General features: G+C 33.3%; 1 protein-coding gene across 1 annotated transcript in view; it reads left to right on the plus strand.

Annotated features, from left to right (window-relative positions):
• Window positions 1–5,340: 5,340 nt before the first annotated feature.
• fru (sex determination protein fruitless) overlaps window positions 5,341–20,660 on the plus strand; it is a 194,346-nt gene continuing 179,026 nt past the window's right edge. Inside the window, exon 1 of the mRNA XM_070634607.1 lies at window positions 5,341–5,396. The gene's annotated coding sequence lies outside the window, so the exon portion shown is untranslated. The remainder of the gene's footprint in view (window positions 5,397–20,660) is intronic.

Below are 20,660 nucleotides of genomic sequence, written 5' to 3' on the forward strand. Positions count from 1 at the left end.
TGGTAGAATTCAAGGTGCATGTACGTTAATCACACTGTAGTCTGAAGAACTTGCCCTAAAGCCACGTAACTCACAAGATCTGTCATTCCAGGCTTCCAGTCGCATGACGCTCTTTGACCACTATCGGGTCCACAATGAATCTGATTACAAATCTGCCTCTGTTTCCGACAAGAAGAAACTGTAAATCTTTGAGCACTCAAAAACTTCTTGGCCATTCATTTGGTCTCCTGGATGACTATTAAGTAACTTGTATGTCTTAATTCAAGCACTAGTGAAAACGCTCCCGGTCCATTTAGACATTGATAATTACATTAGTTTATCGTTAATCCTTTTTCGCTTAGCCTTGGTCGTCGTTCATACATCTCATCCGGTTTTCCTTCTTGAAGGTCATCGTAGCTTGTGGTTTAAGGATGGCGCTTGTAAAACGCATCCTGGCAGACCAGAGCCCCGTTCGTCTCGAAACTATGTGGCTTATTAACATTTGTACCGCGGGAAGGTGGGGTTGGTACTTAGTGGTGTTAGGCTAAAGTGGAGCATAGGCTCCATGTGTTCCGCATTCATAGAGACAATTATGTCGATTTAATATTCATTATTCATTCTCATACAATTTGTCGACTTTGACAATGACTATTTTTTAAATCTGACGTTCCTGGTCTGCTGATGTACTGACAATGTATGCAATTTTCTGTTCATTTTTCAATTGAATTTACTTCAATTTTTAAGGGTTTTTAGGGAATGAAGTGGGGGAAGGGAGTTTGGTTAATGACATTCAAGGGGTTTACGATGTTTAGATGAAAAATCATATAAATTGCCCGTTAAATGTTGAAATTTACAAAACTTTGAATCGGTTGAATTGTACAAAACCGTTTGAATTTGAATATAAAATTACATTTGAATTCTACAAAATCAACTTGAAATCCGTTGAAGTCTCAAAACCGTTTCATTTAAATTCTTCATCGTTTCAATTTGAATTCACAAAAATGTTTCAGTTTGAATTCTATACACCGTTACAGCTTGTAATTCCAGCATTACCGTCCACAAATTCCAATTCAATCAACCAATTTCAAATCCAATCCCCCCGTCCTTGAATAATCACAATTCAATTAAAGAACATGATTAAGGGATCTATTGCAGTAACATCTAACCTAGTTCACAGATTTCCAATTATTATCATTTAAAAACTTCTTCGAATAAAACACAAATTGCATAAATTTTCATGACCCATAAACATCCTTGATCTAATAATCCCCATCCATTGAAAATTTTACAAGATATCAATAAATTCTTACTTAATCGATAACCAATAAATTCAAATATTACAAACCACAGCCACTAATCCCATGTTTCAGGCAATCCCTCACCCCCCATTCTATTCTCTCTCATCATACTTACTTGATAGGGTTGGGGGTGGCTACCATTCGCACATTGCAGCAAGGCCTCATGAATCGCAAAATATTTCCAATGACGTATTTTGTTGATTTTACTTGACTATGGGATATAAAAAATATACGATTTTACTTTATAATTAATCAGGCAACTCATGCGGAAGCTTCCTATTCATGCTTTATAAAAATTTTAACTTGAAAGTAATCAATTTTGTTCTGGATTTTTTCTTTCTTCCTTTAACGTTCGTTTCTAATTACAAAGGTTAATGTAAGGGACATATTTGATGTGTATGGCAGCTTGTGCTTTGGTATGGAATATGGATTGTTATGAAAAATGCATTGTTATGTGCATTTCCATAGACAAATTGAATGTAAAATTTGAAGTTCAAAATTTAACAACGTTTTTTTTGTTTCAAATTTCAATAAATGTAGAATTCAGTTTTCAACGGTTTTGTAAAATTCAAATTCCAATGGTTTTGTAAAATTCAAATATAATTTTCTAAAATTCCAAATGCATTTCCCATCTGACAATTTAAAGCCACAAACTCACAAGATCTTCATTCCCCCACGCATCCATTCTCTATTACAAAACTGATTACAAAGCAATTGACAAGAACAAAGTAAAAAGAGCATCAAAAAAGGATCATCCTAATGACTATAAAGTAATCAATCAATCAAACTGTGAAAATTATCCATTGGACATTGATAATTACATTATTATCGCACCCCGCCCGCTTCCTCCGTTTCATACATACTCATTGTTAGCTTGAATCATTATTGTGGTAGACCGCAGTATAAACAAGGCAGAAATTTTCGAAAAGGTATTTACCTAACATTTGTATGCAAACAATAAGGAAAAGTAAACATAATCATATGGACATAGACAATTATGTATTTAATTAGATTTCTTCATTGATTGACAATGACTATTATTAAAATCTACGGGATATGATGACTATGTATGAATATTCTGATGGTGAATTGAATAAATTGAAGGGTTTTTGGTTGGGGGATGGGGATGGGAGTTTGGTTAATGACTTTCAAGGGGTTGAAGATGTTTAGATGAAGGCGTGCAGCCCTAAATGTTGAATTTCAATTTTAACGGTTTTGTAAAATTTGAAAATATAAAATTGATTCAATTCAAAAATCAAAAATCCGTTAAATCTCAAAATGACATCCGAATCCATTCTAAATTTCAATTTTAACGGTTTTGTAAAATTTGAAAATATAAAATTGACAAATTCAAAAATCAAAAATCCGTTAAATCTCAAAATGACATTTAAATTCATTCAAGACACAAAAATCCCCAGTAAATTCATACAGACAGCCTGTAATCCCAGCATTACATCACAAATCCCTCAATCAACCAAGCATCCATCCCCCCCGTCCCCAATATCTCATATTCCATTCGAATATGCTAAGGGATAAAGATCAAACGGACGAAAAAAAAAATATGCAAAAATCATTAATGAATGATGGTCGGTCATGAATTTTACATTAAAACATAAGCCTACATGCGATGCTTTTGATGTAAATTACCTTCATCACATAGGAAAGGGTGGTGGGGGTGGCTACCATTCGCACATTGCACAAGGCCTCATGTCGCAAAATAAAAAAAAAGTATTTTGTTTATCGTTGTAAATCATAACAATTACATGCAATATAATAAATGTATGCTCTTTTCATCATCTACACCCTTACACCTTCCATGATGGTGGATAGAATAACATCAAAAAATAATAACGACTATAATGTATCGTATGGTATGGAAACAATAATGCATGACAGTAAGGCATGCCATTCCATAGACATGATGCACAGTTCAATATTTATACAACATCCGGTTGCATAAATTTCCTAATAAATGATGATTTCAATTTTCATATTTTGTGAAATATGAATTTTGCATAAGCGCATAATTTTTACCATCCATTTCATCCTGCTCCCTCCCTTTATGCCTCAACAACAATTTTTTCCATATGTCTACTATGCAGATGATGCATTAATAAGTAAAAGCACATTCTGGTTACATTTAATTAACAATCACGTATGAAAATTTATACAAAATAACTTTTTTTTTTTTATTCCTGTGCAGCATGAATTGTAAATTTCATTTTTTTGCTCCAAATTATCCATTTATGGAGTCGATTTGTGTGTAAAGGAATAACTTTTGTGATTAACAATTTTTTTTTGCGTGTTTAAAATTATTGCAAACAAAGGGATTTTTGATGTATTTGTTGAGGGGGGTCGAATGAGGTGCTATTTCAATAATTTACCTATTATTTTCATGTAAAAAGGTATTAAAAGGTGAAATGCAAGTTTGGGGTGTTTTGTGAGGGATGTTGGTGGATAGAGCGCATTTTTTAAATTCATTGAAATGACAATAAAACAACCAAATTTGGTCCAATCTTCAATCCTTTGACAATTTTTTATCAATGAAGACACGAATCAGAAATAAGTCTATCTTGAATGAGATCCGAACCTTTAAAGTTGGAATTCAGGTCACTTTGCATATCGACAGGAACCTTAATCAATGGTAGTATATGGCTATTTGCTCTAAAACACATAACTTTAGCATTTGCCCTGATTTAAACCAACTTACTTACTGACTTCGCTAAAGTCCTAAATATTCTGAACTGGCAGAAGGTTTCGAAGGATAGAGCTGTCTTCAGACATTCCCTACGTGTGTAATGAACTTCGGACGCCCCAGCCAAGAGAAGTAAATCGTAAATAAGTACTTCATTTCTTCATTGATCGTTAGCAATTGTGATCCATGACCTCCCAAAGGTGTTGCCTGCTGGTTCTATCGCTGGCTTCCACTTGCCAATTTCCACTACTAAGTACAACATAATTTTTATCGACAGCTTCCTTCCAAGAGTTCTTTGATCACGTAACAAACTTAAAACACAAATCCGAGAAAAACAACTTTGGATTCGATTTTTTGAAATTATCCGTTATTTTTGTTTACTATTTTTCGATCCATTGCATGAAAATCTAATGTAAGTTGAAACTTTATGACCTTGAACTGTACATTATGGTACTTTTGGTTAAAATTTACATTGTAACAAGACATAGCAAGACTTGAATTCTGAATATTGATGAAATTTGTTGATATTTTGATCTAATTAAATCAAAAGTTCCATTTCGAAAAAAACGTGATAATTTTTGATGAAGATAAGTTCCTTATTGATCAACGGTGAATCGTAAGGCGGTAATTTAAAGGCGGCTGAACAGGCAAATTGCCAGATAAAAGCCAAAAAGACCGCTTGTAGAAGTCGTAGTGGTTTTTCTGTACTATAAAAGTATAAAAGCGTGTTCTTTGCCTGTTAGCCACAGTCTTAACTCATATTTACAACGCTTTCATGATCAACTAATAAACATGAGCTAATGTAACGTAGTAATTAATTTGTAAAGCTAACGAACTCTTTATAGAGCATGTCTAGTCAGTGTTAAAGTGTTTTGTTATTACACTAGGCAGATTGCAACACTGCTATTAACAATAAAATTCCGAAAATTAATCTACAACTCTATAGAGTCACCAAAGATACACAAAATAAGTCAATAATTCAAAACCTCACATTCAGTCAGTCACTCAAAATTACACAAAAAGTCCACCCACATTACACAAAAACTGATTTAAAATATTGTTCATATTTGATGTGCGTGCATCAAAGATGAGCGATTGAGGCACAAAAAACAAAATAAAAATGATGAATTGAATTTTGCGTATTTGAGGGGTTTGTGTGTGCAGGTTGGAATGTTAAATGCCAAACAATGGAGGTGATCGAGGGCATTTTTCACCCCTCCACATCCAACAGAAATGGCAATAGCTGAAAATGGCAATTTGAAGGTTGAAAAATCGACACGAAATTTTAATTGAAAATGAATTTTAAAACGGAACCCATTAGGTTACAGTATTACTAACAATATTTTTTATTTTTGTGTATATTTTCAGGTAATAAGCAACTGTATATAGCTGTAGCTGTAGTTTCATTCATTCATAACATCAATGTACGTATATGAATAAAAAATTTATATTGAATGAAAAAATTTTTAGATGAAAATTCGCCATAAACTGTTCTCATTAAATTTGTAGTAAGTCTGTGAAAATGGAATGAAAATTGGAAATATTTAGTGGGTTGGGAAAATTGTGAATTTTAAAGTATTTTTTGAGGAATTAATATGGATTATGTGGGGAATGTTTGGAAATTAGAATGTGTTTAGGGGGATGGGGAAGGGAACAATTTTGGTACGGAGTACAAATTTTAGTTCATTATTTTGTTCCAATACGTTACGGAAGTGGTAAGTGGGTCTAGAAATGCAATTAATTATTCAATTTTAAAATGCTCTCTTACTTACTTACTTGCTTAAATACTTATTGGAGCCATGATCCTTGAACTTGGAGCCTAGGTTGCTACAAGGCTTTCAGTTTGGATATCTAACTAGCATTCCTTCATTACCGTCTTATGCCGTGTCGCTTATGATCGCTTAATGAAGAGAGATTATGAACTTTTCCGACAAACATTTTCCCAGCTGCTTTACTTCTTAATTTATTGTTTGGAGTATGAGTGGGTCGCTAAAAAATAAAATTAAAATGACAATATAGTTTATAATAAATTCAATTATAAATTGTAAGATCAAATGGAATTTATAAGTGTTTCACTCTAATGTTTTAGGTTCGAGTCCTTGATTAGATAAGAAAAGCTGTGTGTTATGATTATGACTAATCCGATGGGGTTTTCATTTTTTGGAACCCATTTTTTTTTGTTAATTATTTTAAGAATATTTTGAACGACCCATTCACTATATAATTTCAGGATGGACATGGGAAATTCAACAATAGAATTTTTGAAATTTTCTTCTAATGTTTTTGAAAAAAGTTCAATATTCTGAAACCTAATAAGTGAATAAAGTCCACAAAAACATCAGACAGTCAATAGTAATATCAAAATAATCTGAATCATTGATGAGTTCGAATCTTATATAATTTCAAATTTATATGAATTCAGTTATAATTTTTTCCGGAATCCCTTTTTTTGGTCGAAAATCGGATCAACCTTTCAAAATGCAGAAGCAATAACTAAACGATCCTTTAGATTATTAAAGTTCAAATTTTTTCTTTAACATTCTTTGATATCAGTTTATTGCCAGTTTTGCTATAAATCAAAGTAATTAAACATTATTGAAAATGTTTAATGTTCAAGGTTCAAATCCTAAAATAAGTATGAATAATGATTTACTGTAAATGCGACTTGTTTCCGCACATTTTTTTTTGCACATTTTTCTTTTTCTTAACTTTAACCCTAATAAACACATCCTACATACATGAACAAGCAGCAATCACGAGATTATCAAAAAATTAGTTCATTAAAGAAAGCATGAAATTATTTTTTCACCTTCCATCATTTCCACAATGCATGCAAAAAAATTATAAATCCAAAAGAACATAAAATCAACTGTGAATGCTAAACAGCAATTCCACACATGATGACAGACAGACTTCTTCATTATCGCATGCAATTTATGTAAAATGACTCGGAGGGGTTGCAGAGAGTTAAAAAAACAAATAATTTTAATTCAATTTGTTAAGAAGAATTAAAACGAGGAAGTTAAGTAGCGTGTACGTATGTGAAAATTTTTATACACACGATGCCGTACATGGAAGAGGAAAAGAATCGCAAATTAAACAGAAAAATAAACACACACAAAATGATTAAATTAAATCTTTAAGAATTAAGAGCGCTCGTCTGGAATAAGAACGACAATTAAGTCAAACCTGAGAGATTTTTTTTCATCTTCTTCTCAACTTTGCCAGGAAGAATTAGTTAAGTAAGTTGCAATTGGTTTGTCTGAGGCGCGTCTGACAAACGGATGGACGGACTAACAGACGGATGGATGGACGGACTGACAGACGGATGGATGGACGGTCTGACAGACGGATGGATGGACAGACTGACAGACGGATGGACGGACTGACAGATGGATGGACGGACTGATAGACAGATGAATAGACTGATAGACAGATGAATAGACTGACAGACTGATGGACGGACTGACAGACGGATGGACGGACTGACAGAAGGATGGACAGACTGACAGATGGATGGACGGACTGACAGGCGGATGGATGGACTGACAGACGGATGGACGGACTGACAGACGGATGGACGGACTGACAGACGGATGGACGGACTGACAGACGGATGGACGGACTGACAGACGGATGGACGGACTGACAGACGGATGGACGGACTGAAAGACGGATGGACGGACTGACAGACGGATGGACGGACTGACAGACGTATGGACGGACTGACAGACGGATGGACGGACTGACAATCGGATGGACTTTGCTTGCTAGGGAAATATAGTTACGTATGTTAAGACAGACTGTTCACTGAACAATTGAATGCATACATACATATGGACAAATATACAGGAAGACTAATTAATGCTAAGACAAAGCGCTGTCATTACCAACTTAACCCCCTTAATTCAATGCTCTATACACCAGAAAGAAAAGAGACACAAGCAATGATTTACCTAATGCCATAAAATAAACTTAAAAGAGCAAGAAGCAGCAGCAGCAACAACATAATTAAGTAGATATCTAGAAAATGAGGAAAATGTTGATGAGTTTTTTTGCTGTAAAGGAGGGAAAGAAAAAACAATAGATATGCAATAGAAGTAGTAGCAGACAGACATCGCATTCATAAATTTAATAATATTATGGTATAAACTTTACTTTAAACTACACAGAAAAAAAAGGAGGATGAAATTGTATAGAAAATTATGCAAATCATTCGGAACGAAACGACAAACGAGCTTTGCTTTTCTTCTTCATACTTTCTCTGATTCATCTCCTTTGTATACATTCTCTTACTACTTGCACCTCCTCCTCCCCATGAGAGATTAACCGTATCATCCTCTTATTTACACTCTTCACTTGCTTGCATGCTTGCTTGATTCCACTTTTTACACTGATGATGGCTGTGTTGATGATGATGGTGATTCTATCATCATCTCCAAAGGCAAAATTGGCATTTTGTATGCAAAGCTAAAGCTTTTTACGATAACGATATCATCTTACTATGTGATGATGAAATAAGAAGACGATTGAAGATGTATAGCACAAAAAGGTGTCACATCATTCCTTTCATCATTTACTTTACAAAGGAATGGAATGAAGATGAAATATTTGCGAAATGATTTGTGAGTTTTTGACTTAACGTGTTATTACAAAATTGATTCTTTTTTTGTGAAGTTGGGATGTCTGTAGATGGTGATTTATTGCTGATATGGAGTTTTTTAGTGTTCTATTAAAGTCTTGCCACTTTTTTGAAGCAGGAATTGAAGATTTTATTGAGATCGGATGGGTTATGAAGATTTTATGGATGAAAAACTTTTTGAGGTGGGAAAATTCTTCGGAAAATTAAAAAGATTGCTTTGTTGTGATGCATTTAAGTTCAATATGTCTTTAAGTGTGTTTTGAAAGTTCAAGAGCTTTACAAGATGTAAAAGTGATGGAACTTACACAAAAAATGATATTCTAACCTCAAAATACTTTTCTTTGCCCTAACTCACGTCAAGAGTCAAGTATAATTAAAAAGTCAATTACATCAAAGAATTCAAAGCTTTGATGAACTAAATCCAACCTTTTACATCAACATTACAATTTAAGTGCTCTCCTGTCCTTCAAATTCTATTTCCATTCATTTTAATGCTTGATTTACCCCGTCGCGTTCGTCCTTATTGTTGCCCTTCTACAAATCTGTAAATTTCTTCTAGTATTAAAGTTAAAACTTGTTTTAATATCTCCGAAGCATCTCGTCTCTCTTCTTATATCTCCTTATTTATAAATAAACTTTGTACGTGACACTGTAATTCTTCTTACATTGGATATGGCAGTGCTGTATCCCCTCTGTACACCGAACAACATTGCATAGAATGTTTTGAACTTTTTCATACTTACTTACTTTTCTAAGGAAGTGGCAAATGAAGTTTGTAATGGAGAACGATAGAAGCAAAAAAATTTCTTCCTTTTCATTTAACCGAGCATGAGAGTGCATCAGCAGCAGCACACAGGGCAAGCAAGCACAAAAAAAAAGTATTTTTCATTCATTGCTTGCTCTCAATTATGGCTTCATGTAATTAAATGTTTGACCATCAATTGGTATTTGATATTTTGATTTAATAGAATCAATTTAATATACTTAATTTAATTGTAGCATTAAGTTTCGTTGTGATGGAAAATGATTTGTTGATTCTGTAATAGAGAAGTTAGTAAATGAAGTGAAAGTTTCTCTCGGGGTGTATGTGCATGAGCGTGGTTGTTGGAACTGAAAAGAGTAAGAAATGAAAGTAAAAGCAATGAAGAATCAAAAAAGTTTCAAAGATGAAGCTTTATGAAGGTAGCTTGAAGACTTAAGCAGACATTAATGTTTACAGAAAGTTTTGGTTTTATTTAGTCATGCTGTGCTGTGTTGGGGTTTGTTGGGATGGTGTAATTTAGTGATTATAGTGCTGTTTGTAGTTTAATTGCCATATGTTGCTGTTTAATAAGTTGTTTGAATTACTTTGGTGGATTGTTGAGGTTATGTTTAGATTTTGGTTCCATAAAACCATTTGAAGCTGTGAAATTGATGATTATGGCTATTTTGGAATTGTTAAGAGCCATATCAGCTAATAAAACACAGTCAAGTATTAGGTATAGTCTTAGGACTAGTTTGAACTATATTTGACCTAATTTAGTGTCAAAGGAGCAACCAGCAAGAAGGTATCATGGACCAAAGCTATCCTTCAGAAGCCTAAGGTTGACAAGGCCAATCTAGTCCAAGAACAGACTGTATACAAGCCAGCATCATAGCAATCCACTCTCCAGTCAATTCAACTCCCAGAATCATTAAAGTCATCTAATATTAAAGCTCCATCCCATCCACCTACCCCCCGTTGCCCTTAGTAACACAAAAATCAATCACCATACCTTCAATTACATCCATAAAATTTCATTACTTCCATATTTAAATCCTCACAATTTTAATTACCACTCAAAAAGCACACAGCACTACTGAAATAAAATTTCAATTTTACAGACAGTAAATGCTTCAGCTCACAAGAACACACAAGTTCAATTAAGGACAAAACTTTCCCATATATTCAAAATACTTTTCAGAATCCTATTCAGCTCATTAAATATTTGCAATAACCTTTTTAAATTCCATACGTATGTTGAACTTCGATGTCACATACCAATCCATATTTTCAAACATTGCTAAAATTCTTTGGTACCCAAAACAACAAAATGAGCACTATCGTTGCGATATTAATGAACCATTGGAAGCAAAGCATGTATATTGTATATTTACATGCACAACTCTATTATCACTTATTGCATTTTCTCTAAAATCCCCCCTTTTGTATGGTTTTGTCTCATTCATAAACATTCGTTACATGACTCAAATGCAATGCACTTTACTCAAATTATGTGCGGTGTAATGGTGTAAGTAGGGATTCTAAATTGGATTAGAGAGAGTGGATTGATGTTGTGTGATGGATCTGGGGTGGAATTTTTGATTGATGTTTGAGAAGGATTCGGAACTTAATTTTAGAGTCTGATGCTACAATGTTAGGGTATGGTTGCCAAAATCATTAATTTTTAAGGATTCGAACTTAGCCTTTGAGTCAATAGCTAGAATGTTAGGTTAGACTCGTGTATTTTATTATTATTGAAGGATTTGAACTTAGTCTTCGAGTAAAGATGCTGCAATGTTAGGGCAGAGTTGCCAAAATCTCCAATTTGAAGGATTTGAACTTGGTCATTGAGTCTGAGAAGCTCCAATCCTAGACTAGATTGGTGTTAATTACCAATTTGGAAGGATTTGAACTTAGACATCGAGCCAATTGCTAGAATGTGGCTTAAAATGCAGTTCATGAGATTATTCTATGGTCATCTAGTGTTAAATCTTCAAGAATCATATTCTTATGCCTCGCTGTCAAAACATGAGAACGCCCCCCTCACGTGACCCCCAAAATAACAACCCAACAGCAACTTATCATTAATAAATTCACTAAAAATCCATCCAAACTACCTCAAAATAATCCCAATCGATTAAAATACCGACAAAATCACAAATTCGATATTCCAACATCCCCAGCAATCTGTAATTCAGCACATAAATACATGTTTTTTCTCTGTGTGCTATATTTTCTGCCCCAACAAGAAAAATCCTTTTTCGTTCCATTTGGGACCACCATGTTGTATACAGCATGTACATGATAAAATAGCTTTTAAATCTCAATTCATTGATGCTTGTAATTCTTGGTGAGGTGTGATACATAAATTCACTTTGAATGCATATCCAATAGCAGGTATCATGTGAATGTATGTGTGATTTATGAATATTGTGGTCGGAGATGATTGATGGCATAGTTCCTTCTTTTTTTGTGTGTGGATTTTATGAATTATTGACTGTAAAAATTTTTCATGATGTCAATTGAGATAATTTTTTTGTCATATCGTAACATGAGCTCCTCAATCATCGACACGAGAGCTGAAAAAATGCAGTTTCCTCCATTTTTATGCATGAATATTAAATTAGTCATTTGCAAGCAGATTCACTCCTTCATCAATGTAAATTTTAATGTAATTTGAAATCATTTCACATTCAAAAGTAATCTGATGTAATCCCAAATGACATTTTCGTATTCCAATCATTTATACCGAGAGAATTTTAATGACTTGTTCATATGGCTTTGATGATGGTGGTGGATGCAATTGATGTTCTCTCTTTCAATTAGGTTTTTTTTTTACTACTGATGATGTTATTGTTGGAATTGTAAGAATGGAATGTAGGAATTGCATTATGCAGAGGATTTGACTGTTTTTCGAGAGATTTTTGAATATAAAATGAGGAAGTAAAGAGGAAATGAAGCAAAGGTGAAAATTTTATTTGTAAATTGATGATTTTTTGAGGATGGAAGCTTTAATTCTTGTGACATTGATGATGAGCATGAGATTTATAGTGATGATGATGCTTTGCATAGCTTTTGGTATCTTGTCTTGATTGCAATTGAGGTATGTGTCTTTTGGGTCATTTAAGGCTGATGTTCTTGATTTAATCTAGAATTCTGTCCACATTATTGCAATTTAACTGTATTCTAAACCAGAGCTCGAACTCGACTTGGATTTTGTGGAAATCTCGACTCTATACAAGATTGAAGCCGTCTTGAAGCTCTGGTCCAGACTCAACTAGATTTCACTCGACAAGCTTTTATTAGAATCTTTTAAAATTGAAACTTCCTTTTTGGACTTTTGAAATCAGAACTGTCTGTTTTCTTGTCAACTCTGCTTCTTGATCTGGTTTCTGGTTTCAGATTTAACTCCTTAATTTGCAAGACGTACAGATCAATTGTGATCCATTGTCTAACTCTGATCGTCTGAAATTGGCCTTAATGCTGACTCCAACTTGTAAATTTCTAATAGCAAATGTAATATTCTCTTCGGGTTTACTTGGTGCTCTAAATACCCTAATTGTAATATCCTCTGGATCCTATTGCTCTAGTATTAGTTGAAAATAAAACTACACTGGTTCAGATATGAGGTTGTATCTTTCCGGATCGTACTTTACTGCAGTACTTGAATGAAACAGCGGAAATTGAGTCCTAAAATCCTCCTCGAATGGAACAAGCAGGAACAATTCGACCAGATGTCTTGATCTTAATCCCAGTATGATTACTCGAGTACGCAATTCGAACTTAAAGTTTGCTGGAACTTCATGATTCTATACAAAGCCTCTAATCGCTTTAGTATCAAAGCTACAATACCATCGTCCATCTCGATTAGGGTTTCTGATTAACCGCGTTTTTTCATAACCGCTGTTATGCTGTTATGAAAAAACTCAAAACAGCTGTTAACGCGGTTAACAGCGGTTATTGCGAATTTTTAATAATATCACAATTTTACTATGTTAATGAGCTTTTCATTGATATATTTTCTTTTTATTTGCCTCGTAAGGTTGAATTTGGTTGCGTAAACCTACCAAAGTAAAGAAATTAATCAAAATAAAAAAAAGGATTAATTTTTTATGATTAAACTGAAAACTTGAAAAAAAAAAATCCCAAAATCTTTCAAGTTTTTCAAAAGAATTTTAGCCTAAAATTTTCATCCAAAACTCGCATTTTCTTACAAAAGAAGAGAGATCTCAGATAGAAATTAAAACTTTTTTATTAAAAGCCTTCAAAATTTTCTTATTTAAAGCCTTTACATATAAAAATGCTGTTAACAGCGGTTAATTTTCAATAACCGCTGTTTTGCGTTAACCGCATTTTTAGGTAAAAAACCGCTGTTATGCTGTTAACGGTTAACCGCTGTCAGAAACCCTAATCTCGATGCCAGTTAATTCCCCAAAAAATCACCCAACTCCATTCCAAATCATTCAATTAAAACTCAAATTCATTAGTTCCGATCACAAATTACCCACAATTCCAACTACCACAAAACACATCGTTATCGTACAAAATTAATCAAATTATTAATCAGGCAGCAATTGAATGTTATTTTTTTTTCGTTCTCTCTGTGTCCAAAAGTTAATTGAATCTTTCTCATTAAATTACATATTTCCAATAAATATGATCAGTGGTTTTTCCTTCCGTTAGATACACACAAAATGAGAAATGCATTAATAAATGGAGAAATTAAATTCCAATAAAATTCTTCACTCAATCAAAGCTGATTTAATCAATTCAAATTGAAGGAAATGAGGCGAGTAATTATGATGAATCGGTAATTTATGGATAAGAAATTTTTGTTGAATATCGCATAGAATGGGAAGGAAGAATTTGAAATTATGCTGGAGAAGGAAGTGGATGGTTTTTTTGCTTGGATATGAAATGGGATAGAGGAAATAGTAATGCTGCTAGCCTTAATTGCGGAAGTGACTGTTTTTTTTTTGTAGATTTGATGTAAAATGATTAATTTGATGATGCTGGGTAATGTAGAGTATTTTATAGTCTGTTAATTACTTACTTGGATGAAATGTACGTGTTTTTATTGCCATTGAGAAGGCAGATTTTAAAACTAGCTTTATTCAGGCTTTTACTTATTTATTTCCTTTACGAAAGTGCACAAGTACCATTGCCTTTATCACAGTACGGATTCGAGTTTGATCTATATATGCTCTTAAAGTCAGGCATGTAAATCGAATATCAATTGGACATGAATTCGAACTTGATTCGAACCTCTTCAGTCTTCCCTGCCAATCCTCTTGCTAGCATGTAAATCTAACCTCAATCGAACAGGGATTCGAACCTCATGAGATTTGCCGCCTGTCTGAAAGCTTGCCTGAAATGTAATTCAATCCCAATCGGATAAGGATTCAAACCTGATTAACCTTTTCTATATATCGTCTTGTTCAGAATATGATCTAATCTCATAATCAGCTGTTCAGTTCACAATAATTCAATCATATACACCAAATTTATCACTTCTCAATGAGATCCAAATCTAAATTTGCTGCATCAGCATCACTGTCACAACAACTCAATTCTAACTTCCTCTGCTCTTCTCTTGGCATCAAGTCACTCTAATTTGTCAAAGCATTTGCCACAAAAATCCTAATTAAACAGTTTTACATCAAACTTACATGTGACAAGCATGAAGTTTTTTTTATCTTACAGCATAGAAAAAGTTACTTGACACATTAATTCCTTAATTGTTCCACTTAAAATATCCAGTCTTGTCTCTGACTTGACATTTCTTCTTAAAGTAAGGAGAAAAAGCTAAGGACGGAAACTTTTCATCTTCTCACGACATCATTTGCTGCAACAAATTGTAATTGAGTAATAACAGTCATTTGCAGAACTTCCAATATATCTGTCATGTAGAAGTAGACAAATGACTTCAAATTTACTTTACAATGATCTGATTTTTCATCACTTAATGGATGCAGTTTGACTTTACTACTGTTTTTTTTTTTCTGTTCCTGCCTGCATGCTTTTCATGAAAAATCATTTTTCATTTTCATCTTTTTTTTTTGCTGCTCCTTCTTCATTCGTGTGTTGCCAGCCAATGTGGAAACATGAAAAAAAAAACGAAGAAGTTTAATTAAACTTTTCTTCTTCTTTTTTTGTGCTGTTTCTAGAGATGTCAATTATTTGGGTTTTTACTATTTGTCCAAATACCCAAATACCCAAATATTAAACCCCAAATATTTGTACAAATATTTTAAAAAATTTTTTGCTATAAAAAGTAGGTTTAAGGGCAATTTTTAGAATAATTCTTTTAAAATTTGTCTCAAATAACAGCTTAACATTTCTTAGATCATTGCGAAAGTCATTCACCGCTTAGTCGAATTAAAATAATGAGCTAAAAAAGTCAATCTGGTATAAATCTAGTAATATCTTAATTCTTGTATCCGCTAAAGATGTACCCACTTTGAACCAAAGTTGCAACCACAAGAGCTGTGAAAATGACAGCAAATTCTTGTATTAATTTTTTTCCTTAATAAATATTAATTCTTCAGCAACATTTTTGTCTCGTGCAGATCAACAAAACTACCTTTTCGCAGATTTTATTTTCAATTATCTGCATACAGGAATATAACTATCGCTTTGTAGGTCGCATATTGTGTCTGCGATTTTTATACAAATTTGCAGTAGATTTAGTATCGATTTGTTTGTTGATTAGGATTTTGGTAATGATAATGCTGAATTTATGCATGTTTACTATACTATACTTCTAAGGTACATTATATAACCAAAATCTAACTTATATTCAACATAAATGTCTTTAAGATTGATAGAAACTTAAGCTTATTAGGCTTTTTATTTCAAAATATGAGATTATATTCAAATTGGCAAAAAATTAATACTATAAATTTTAATGAAAAGCAGAAATTTTATGAAAAATTTCCTTAAAAGTGATGATTTTAAGCAGACCCAAATATATTTGGGTTTAAACCCAAATATTTGGGGTACCCCAAATAGTTCGAAATACCCCAAATATTTGGGTATTTGGGTATTTGTATTGACATCTCTAGCTGTTTCCCATTTTCCCATCCTTCCTTAATAATAATAATTACGTTTTAAAAATCTACGATTTAAAATAAATGTTTTCAATTAAAATGAAAAAAAAAAATTCTTTGGAAATGAGAAACGATTTTCTTCAAATTATTTAAATTATGTACATTTTTATGGATGATGGAAGGAGGTCTAGAGTGAGGATTGGAATACAAAGAAAAAAAGTTCATTAAAATTGCCAATTGTCTCGGATTTTTTTTTGGGAGGAGAAAATGTTTGACTTGCTATCAAAATTAACATGATTGCTATGAATATCCTGATGAGATTTTTATATTCTTTGATTAAGAATGAGTGAATGTTTGGAAGCTTGACCCGAGATGTGCATGCTGAATTGTGTAGCTCAAAGGATAATCAGGGATACTTCAAGATAGAGCATGTTAGTGAATACTTACTTATTTACTTCGCTGGTTGCACAGATCACTTGTGATTTAAGATCTCCAACAGGAGAAGCTGACTCTGGATTCTATTTGGCAATTTCCGATACCAAATGCATTACCATCTCTATCGACAACTTTCCTCCAAGAGTGTTAAAGATTAGGGCACTTAAATACAATGATGAACAAATAAACCAGTGATCGGTCCCTTAAGGACGGCTCATTTGTCACGTACTCCAAAAATCTTACTTTTTGGTCTCCTTTCCCCTACTTTTTGTAACAATATTGGCATGAAAACCAGTAATTTTTCAAGAAACCAAAGGCAGACTATTCGCATCGTTTTTCTGAACGTCTCGTGAAAAGATCAAAATTTTTGTAGTCAAGCTTGGCTTTTACCTACCTTCCTGTTTCATCCGAATCCTTTGAGATATTAAATGAACAACCTCATACCAAATAAGGAGTCTTGATTTGCATAATTTCTAATCTATTGCTCAATAATATTATTCTAGAGTGTTATGTATTGATTTCAACTAGATCGTAGAGGTTTTAGAAATCCTTAATTACCCTTAGAATATAGCAGAAAGCACATTACATAGAAATGATCGACTATCCGGCTTCAGGTCAGTGCCAAGCCTATCTGAGGTTGGATTTCATCGAATCAGACCTGTCAACAGAGTTATGCTAACCTGGGTCTGAATTTCAAGGTTCTATGTGTGTGCCTTTTAGTATCTGTATCTGTATCGAAGCTTTATAGCTTCCAGGTATCCCATATTTAAAGATGTTTCTCATCGCCAATTGAATTCACCTTCCAACACTTCACACATCCTCCAATCACTCCAATCATCCCAAAAAATCACAAAATTCATTCATAATTAAAGACAATATTCATCGAATTTACATCAAAATCTGCTACTTAAATATATTCATAATCCCCCTTTTCACTCAGGTGCTACTCGGCAAATTTCTCAACGACACCTTGCAACAGAACACGGACAAAGTTTATTCTTACATTCTCATAGTCAAAAGACAAACAAACACTCAAGGAATGAATGAAATGACTGTGAAAGAAGAGAAAAAAAAGTTTTTCTTTGAAAACAGCTTAACAAACGTTCAGTTTTTGTTCCTTTTTATTTTTCATCCTTTTTCTCTCCTCTTTTGCCAAAGTGATAAAAAAGAAATCATCTTTGAGACTTCTTTTCAGCATCGCCTTTTTTTTCTCCTCTGTAAATTGAAAAAGTAAAGTAGCTTGTTGTGTGATACTGAATATTGAAAGAGGAATGAAAAAAATTTCGCTGAATTATTTTTGTATAAATCTTTAGACGTTGACGACGATGATGACGAACGATGGTGAGGGTGGAATAAGAAGAATAATTTCCTTTGAATTGAGTCATCTTTTGATGCTTAATAGATGGATTTATTTGTACAACATGTATTACAATTTTAAATTAAATGCGATTAAAGGGAAGCTTTTTTTTGGAAGGTGGAAAGGGATGGGAATATTTGAATTTGGATGACTTTTAGGAGGGAAATTGGATTTGGTGATCTAGGAATTGGATCTTGGATACGATTAGAAAACCTTGGGAAAATCTTCAAAATCTACCAAATTTTTGACATTTTTTATCACTTCTTAACATTTTCAAATGGCATCATATTGAATAAAAACTCTAGTCACTGTCTCATGCTACATCGAATCTATATCTGTCTGTATTGAAGTATCTTCCTCTAGCTTCTTGCTGAATGGTAGGACTTTGTGAATCTGTAGTTCGGTAAATATTGTCAACTTTTACATTGGCGTTTATGTAGTGTTTGAACTTGATGGAATGCAGGATATTGAGCCTTATGTAAGCAAATCTGTTAATGAGAGTGTAAGACCTCTTTGGCCGAAAGGTCTCGCCGTAGAGCCGTATAGCTGATATCTGTATCACTCTTTTCCTGGGGATGTGAGTTTGATTTCTATCAGACGCTAATCTTTTAATCATAGCATAGATTGTCTTCAATATGACATGGATTTGTACAGTTTGCATTCTTGTATTGAAAAAGTCGACACTGGGCTTAGATTCAAAGCGTGCTTTAGAGCTATCCTAAGAGTAAAATACAATTGAATTTTGGCTAAAGTTTAGTCGAATTATGTACGTACTTTTAGCCCATATTCAGATGGATTTTGGTTGGAATTCGGACAATTTTCAAAAGGTCAATTGAAGAATCGATCGATAAATTCTTGGAACACTCTGAGGTATCTAAAAGGATTCTTGGAATTTAATTTAAAAATTCATGAATTTAAAGAAACAATTCAGCAATGAACATGACCACTTTCACAAAATATCTACATTTACCATCCCTTGAAATCAAAAAAATTCACATCACCATTCTCTTTAAAGAAATATTTCCCTTAAATCATTCGCAGTCAGTCAAAAAAGAAGCAAGTCTATACAAGAAAAAGAAATCTTATTTACATTTCCCATGATCATCTCATAGCAGCATTAACAGTAGCTACACAAAATAAAAATCTTATTCCTTTACCCTCCCTCCTCCTTTCAATCCTCATCTCATTTCGTCTCAACAAACATAAGAAACGAGAGTGAGTAAAAGAAAGAAAGAAATTGAGCTTGATGATGACGATAATAATACTGATGATGTTAAAAGAGCATCAGCTTATAACACATTCACACAATGTATGTGTACCGAGAAAAAAAAAACATATTTTCATCCTTTTTAATGCTCATTGGCATGAGGGGAATAATATTCAATGCTTTTACAATGTGCAACACAACTAAAAAGTCTTTAAGCTAAAATTTGAGACGTGCTAATGTACTTCCGTTGTGTGATAATTACCTTGAAGCTATTAAGAAACACCGACTAATAATAAATTGATGATGTGAATACATTAAATCATATTCAACATGCTCACATATTATTTTAGTCACGGTATGTGGCGTGAAGCTGGGGAAATCTTATTGGAATTCACTCGACCTGGTAAGTTGAGTAAAGGATGCGAGAGAAGAATGAGAAAAGGGTCGAAAAATCTTGCTTCTTTTTTCCTTGAAATATGTAGAAGAATCACTTTACCGTCATTATTATTTTATCACATAAGTAAGAGAAGTGAATTTGCTGTGAGAAATGCTTGAGTGGGGGATGAAAACTTAGGAGATCAATTGGATATATAGAGGAGGTGATGAATTTATATGAGAAAATTGATATTGGTTATTAGCTATTGTAGAAGCTACTTGGAAAGAGCAATTAGGGAAAATACGGAAAGTCTAGTGTCAAGTCAGTCAATACCATCTATTGTAAGCATCGTGAAACAATTCCGAGTCACATGATATAGGTATTATCATTTGTCGCTTTCATAATGGACTTGAATCAGCTATAACAGGGAATCTCACGCTCAAGTGACACAAGAAGCAAATTCCATTTCTCGTTCTAAAAATGATCCAAAATTATTTTAAAAGTGTTAAAAAAGTGACTTGCCGTTAACTCGACTATGTAGCAGCATCTTATCCTAGTGACTATTTTGTGCTGTTCGGGAGAATTGTTCAATTGACATTCCACATTCATGACACTTGATGTAAACTCGACAATCCTACCCTATTTTAATTATATTTCATTCTTACAATATTGAAGTTCTTATTATCTGCTAAATATCATGTTCCTGTACAATTCCTGAATCTCATAGCTCAAAGTCGACTCAAAATGTGTATGGGAGTTGTGTATGGGAGTCGAGTCGACTCAAGTCCTTACACAATTTGAGTCAAACTCTGCTTAATTCAAAACTGTTCATAGTTCCAATTTAGTCTTGATTTTGTTCATAAAGCAGTTGAAGTATCTA

Source organism: Chironomus tepperi, unplaced genomic scaffold, assembly GCF_022539635.2.
Source record: "Chironomus tepperi strain 1889 unplaced genomic scaffold, CSIRO-AGI_Ctep_v1 contig_85, whole genome shotgun sequence".
Classification (NCBI taxonomy): Eukaryota; Metazoa; Arthropoda; class Insecta; order Diptera; family Chironomidae; genus Chironomus; species Chironomus tepperi.